The sequence below is a fragment of the Moschus berezovskii genome, chromosome 14 (genome assembly GCF_049115385.1).
Source record: "Moschus berezovskii isolate FMDL1 chromosome 14, NW_MosBer_1.0, whole genome shotgun sequence".
NCBI classification, from domain to species: domain Eukaryota; kingdom Metazoa; phylum Chordata; class Mammalia; order Artiodactyla; family Moschidae; genus Moschus; species Moschus berezovskii.
The window spans coordinates 86,853,240-86,859,548 of record NC_142473.1 but is presented as its reverse complement, the minus strand read 5'-3'; the positions used below and the strand labels follow the sequence as shown (position 1 = coordinate 86,859,548).

The window sequence follows — 6,309 nt, the reverse complement described above, 5'->3', positions numbered from 1 at the left end:
TGCTGTCTATGTTGGTCATAACTTTTCTTCCAAGGAGAACGTATCTTTTAATTTCATGGCTGCAGTCACCATCTGCAGTGACTTTGGACTCCAAAAAAGTAAATTATGTAAGCTATATGATAAATCGGTATGTAACAATAAGATATTTGCTAGGTTTTTTGTTTCAAATCTATGCTCTAGATCAGAGAATCATGAAGAATAATTTATTGCCATCATAAAATGATAAAATAACAGGGTGTTTCGATAATTCCAGTGCAAACTCTTTGCTGGTTACCTCGTGCTCTTTGCTTTCTCATTACTACAGAGAATTTAGAATATTCCCATGGAGAATGGCACAGGGTCTAACCAATGCTCCAGAACTTCAAATTCCCCTCTTTATTGTGTTCACCCTCATTTGCCTCATCAGTGTTTTTGGAAACCTGGGGGTGATCACACTGATCCTGTTGGACTCCCGTCTCCACACCCCGATGTACTTTTTCATCATTAATCTGTCTTTGGTGGACTTTGGCTACTCCTCAGCTGTCACACCGAAAGTGATGGCTGGGTTTCTTAGAGCAGACAAGGTCATCTCGTACAATGCCTGTGCTGCTCAGATATTCTTTTTCGCAGCCTTTGCCAGTGTGGAAAATTTCCTCCTAGCTGCAATGGCCTATGATCGCCATGCCTCAGTGTGTAAACCCCTACATTACACCTTGAAGACGAGTGTGTGTGGCCGTCTGGCCATAGGCTCCTATGAAGACAAAGTGTGTGTGGCCGTCTGGCCATAGGCTCCTACGTCTGTGGATTCGTGAACACCTCCATCCATGTTGGGGGCACATTCAGCCTTTCTCTGTGTAAGTCCAATGTGGTCCATCACTTTTTCTGTGATATTCCAGCTGTCATGGCTCTCTCTTGCTCTGATAAACATGTTAGGGAGGTGGTTCTCGTTTTAATTTCAAGCTTTAATGTCTTTTTTGCTCTTCTGGTAATATTTATTTCCTCCCTTCTCATATTTATCACTGTCTTGAAGATGCACTCGGCTAAGGGATACCAAAAAGCTTTGTCCACCTGCGCTAGTCACCTCTCGCAGTCAACATCTTCTATGGGACAGTCATCTTCACGTACTTACAGCCCAGCTCCAGTCACTCCATGGACACAGACCAAGTGGCCTCTGTGTTCCATGCTGTGGTCGTCCCCATGCTGAACCCTACAGTCTACAGCCTGAGGAACAAGGAGGGGAAAAGTGTGATCAAGAAGGCTTGGGGGAAGCAAAACTCGCTCTAGGATTTGCATTTTAATGTTGAATAATGAAAAGCAATGTAGTTTCATCTCTCTCACGTCGTTCTATTCTCTCTTTTTAGCTGTACAATGCATTTAATTCCTAAAGTTTTAGCCTTACCACTTCAAAAATACGTTGTTTAGGGATAATAAAAAATGTCCAGAAATGTAATACTTGAAATAATGTAGCTCAGGGAAAGAATAAGATGTTTTGGGTCTTGCTTCTGAAAAACCTTAGTCATGGATTTGATTTATTCACTTGCCACATAGGCTTTTTCTCTACCACATGTCAGTACAAACACACACATAAATCAGTGAGACAAACAAGGCTGTGATCAGAAACACATACACATGCTTCATGTGGGCACGAGGCATGTGGTCACACACATGACAGTGGTGTAAATGCCAGTGATGAAGTGTAGGTAGGTAGTGATAAAGTGTAGGTAAAATAACTTAGGATAACGTTTGGGTATTAGAATGTACACTTATGTTTAATTTATTTATTTAGCTGAATATGTCTTCTAAGAGTCCTAATTAGAGAAATATTTTGTGACTCTAAATGAAAGTATGTGCCTTATTGGCACACATTATTGCTGTTGCTGCTGCTGCTGCTAAGTCCCTTCAGTCGTGTCCAACTCTGTGCAACCCCGTAGATGGCAGCCCACCCGGCTCCTCCGTCCCTGGGATTCTCCAGGCAAGAATACTGGAGTGGGTTGCCATTTCCTTCTCCAACACATTATTGAAAGACACATAAATACCACATTTAAATGGAGTTATTTCTGTCTTGACTGAGTCATTTTGAAGAATGAAAAACCAAACATTTGGTTTTATGAAAGGATGAAAACACTAGAAGAAAAATGGAGGAAAATAAAAGCACGTTCAGCTCTTCACAGCTGACCACACATTTCACAGTGTTTAAAATGCCCCGAGAGTTGTTGTTCAGTAACAAAGACGTGTCTGACTCTTTGTGACCCTGTGGACTCTAGCATGCCAGGTAGCCTGAGAGGCTCCTCTGCCCACAGGATTTCCCAGGCAACAATACTGGAGTGGGTTGTCACTTCCTTCTCCAGGGATCTTTCCAACCCAGGGATCATGCCCGTGTCTCCTGCACTGGCAGGTGGATTCTTTACCACTGAGCCATTGGCGCAGCCCGGTCAGTGCGTTCTCCTGCCCACAAATGCTGTGAAACGGCCAGTGCTCAACTGCGGCTGAATTAGGTCTCTCGTCACTGCAGTGTCTGCGTCCCCACCTCATTCATTCTGGAGCCTCTGGCTGCTTCCTGACAAGTCTACACATGCTTCTGTTTCATTGCATTTGTACTTCAGGTTCCTTCTGAATGGAATCTCCACCTGCTTCACTCAGGGTGTCTTTAAGTGTTACCCTAACATGGAGAGCTTCCCTGATCATCGTTAGAAGCAGTCACTCTCTCGTCCCCACATACACACACTCCTCATCCTGCTGAAGGAGGAAACAGAACAGGCTCCGTCTTGAAAGCAGGACTCCATCTTGGGCTGGACTGTGGACTTCGAGCTCTGTGCCCAGTATCTATGGAAACGACATACCAACTGGAAAACCAGGCCCCCGGATGGAAGAACCCCAGGGCTCGTACCTAGACTGTCTCTGGCCTAAAAGAATACCCTAATTATCTGAGTAACAGAATAGAATCATACATTCTATTACGCTTGTTGGGGTGTGACCACAGGCCTATTGATAATGGCCCACTGTTAACCACCTAGGCTTACGGCGTATGAATCACGGGTTAACTGTGATCGTCAGGGAATTTGGGGAGGTGGCTTTGGGCACGTACAGGTAGGGTATATAAGGTTTGCACAAAAACTGGTCGGGGTCCTTGGCGAAGAGGAGACTCTGCCTTGGGCCCGCTGCTGAGATAAACGGCACTCCACTGTCTGCATCGTCCTTCTGAGTGAGTTTGTTTCCGAGAACGCGTGGCTACAACAATGCCTTGTACAATGGCAAGTAAGCACCAAAAGAATTCTATCTGGTGAAACATAAAAATACATTAATAAGATTATATAAAATTTCACTCAATTGGGAAAATTACTTCATACATACTGGTTATATTTCTAACTGAAATGCTTCATAATATTCACATAAAAATACCTGTCAGTAATAAACATAACATACATTCTATATCATTATGCATTTAATTTGATCCTCAGGGAGCTCAATTCTATACTAAAACTCCAAAGGCAACATGCACCAGTGGCTCCTTTTTCTGTCTCTATCTGGCTATAGACTTCACCATCTCAGCATTGGTAAGATCCTGCTGGAATGTACAAAGACGATCATGCTGCTACATGTAGGCAGTGAAGTACATCATAAGATTCACATTTGATGTTCATTATGATGTTTCTCTGCTGAAACTTAATTATTTAGTGTTAGAGCCATTGTTGAGTTATAGCCAGTTTTCAAAGATCCTGTAGAATGTTCCCATGTGAACTTGTGTAGGCTGGGAACAGTGTAGCTGTTGTTATGTTAAGGGTTTAAGACTGAGCAACCGTCCTGGATTATACATGTGGGCCCTAAAGGAAATCACCTGTATCCCTGTAAGAAGTCAGAGAGAGATTGGCTCACAAAGGAGGGGAAGGCGGTGTAGCTATGGAGACAGAGATTGGAGTGATGCAATTACCGAAAAATGGAACAATCAAGCAATGGAGCCGATCCTACAGCCTCCAAAGGGTCACCACTAATTTGGCATGGTGAAACTGACTTTGGATGCCTAGCTTTTGGAACTGTGAGAGAATAACTTTCTGTTCTTTTAAGCCACCAAGTTTTTAAGTATTGATGCTAGTTTTGGGGAAGAGGAAAAACAAGAGCATTATGCCTAGAGCATTGTGTAGTGCCACAGAGTAAAGAAATGCTGGAAGAACAGAAGGCTCGTGATATGTCAGGGAGACAAAGGAACCAACTGAAAAAGTTTCACATGGTGAAAACGGGAATAATTAGAGCAAAAAAATAACCTGGAATTGGATTACAACCCAAGACGTAAATGTATGAGAACACACTAACAAAAATTCATGACTAAGTAAATAATAAATCGGGAAGAAGAGACAAATCTCGCTAACAGAATTCTTAAGTTGTTAAAACATTGCCCCCTCTAGGAGGTGGAGCTTGGTTCCACAACAGCTGGAGTTTAGTAACCTCGACTTAGTGACTTCTATCAAAGAATATAATATAGTCACAACCTGAAAGTAGAAAGTTACTTTATTTGTGGGAATGTTCAGGACTCCGAGCCCAGGAGACGGCATCTCAGTAGCTCTGAGAAAACTGCTCCAAGGAGGCAGGAGAGGAAGTCAGGCTGTACACAAGTTTGCACCAAAGGGAGCAGACAGTGTGAACATCAAAGATCAGGTATCAAGTTAAGGAATTTAGCATTCTGTGTACGGAAGATGCAAGACTCTGGGCTCCTGGAATTTATTCCTTTCGTATATACCTCCGCCATCTGGGACCAGTCCTGTTTCCTGGCTCACACTAAGGGGTGGTGGATGTGGAGATGACTGCTTCTGCCTTCCCCAGTCCGTCAGCAATCACCCTGGGGGGTGGAGGCATCTGCTGGGTCCCAGCTTGGGGAGCCCTCATTCTCATTTGGAGGCCAGAAATCTCCCATGGCTGTGACATTTCTTGCTTATTGATATGGCAGGAGATATTTTCATTTCACCATAAAAAGTGAAAAAACTAATATTGCAACAGAAAGAGCCACCATTCTACTACCTGTTTCTTTGTATTTAGTTTTCTTAGAGTCCACACCTAAGTGAGATCAAGCAGCGATTTTCTTTCTAGTTCTGACTTATCTCACTTCGTATAATGCCCTCCGGGTTTATTTATGCTGTTGCAAAAGGCAAAATCTCCTTTTTTCAGGCTGAATATTATTCCATTGCATGTATATATGCCACAATTTCTTTATCCATGTGTCCTTCAGAGACACTTGGATTGTTTCCTTATCTTGGCTATTGTGAATAATGCTGTGAAATACACACATAGAAAACCGAGTAACTTTGTGAAAAAGCGTCGATGTTGATCACGGTGGTGGCGACAATCATTTCACTGTGTGCACGTGCATCACGACAGCACGTTGCGCCCAAATACAGGCAACTGCTGTTGTTTCCGGTCCGTTCCGTTCCGTCGCTCAGTCGTGTCCGACTCTCCGCGACCCCGTGGACTGTAGCCTACCAGGCTTCTCCGTCCATGGGATTCTCCAGGCAAGAATACTGGAGTGGGCTACCATTTCCTTCTCCAGGGGATCTTCCCGACCCAGGGCTCGAACCCGGGTCTCCCTCATTGGAGGCAGACGCTTTAACCTCTGAGCCACCAGGGAAGCTTATTGTTATTGCTATTGTTTACGTTTTGGTAAATACGTAACACAGGATACGAAAAAACTGAGTAAGGGTGTATCAGTTTCACACGGCTTCTGTTACAGATTACATATTTTTATCGTCTGTTTCATTTATCTCCACTTGAATCTGTACTAGTTCCTGCTTTCTTTAAATTTTGGTTTTAGTGAGCACTCCTTTTCCCTGGAGATCTTTACTCATTCCTGAAATAAACACTCACAGCTGTAAGGACCTCTACGAGCACTGCTTCTGTTAACTATTCAACATTTGATATGTAGTGTTTTCATTTTTATTTGTCTTAATCTATTTTTTATTTCTCTTTATTTGTAATCCCTAAACACTAGAACCAACATAATGTCTCTGGCACCACTGGTAAAGAACCTGCCTGCCAACACAAGATATGCAAGAATTTGACCCCTGGGTTGGAAACATCCCCTGGAATAGGAAATAGTAATCCACTCCAGTATTCTTGCCTGGAAAATTCCATGGACAGAGGAGCCTGGCAAACTACAATCTGTAGGGTTGCAAACAGTCAGACACGAGTGAAGCAACCCAGCATGCATGCACGCAAAAATGAGGAGCTGAAGAAGATGGAATACTATCCAAACAATTCCACTGATAGTCAAGTAAACAGCACTGATGGATGTTAATTGCATTATAGTCAGTGAAAGAAACAAGACTCAAAGACCAAATATGCTAG

General features: G+C 43.1%; 1 pseudogene; it reads left to right on the top strand.

The window, feature by feature from the left end:
- The first annotated feature begins 329 nt into the window (after positions 1-329).
- LOC148775785 (olfactory receptor 5B2-like) lies at positions 330-1,263 on the top strand (annotated as a pseudogene).
- Positions 1,264-6,309: the final 5,046 nt, after the last annotated feature.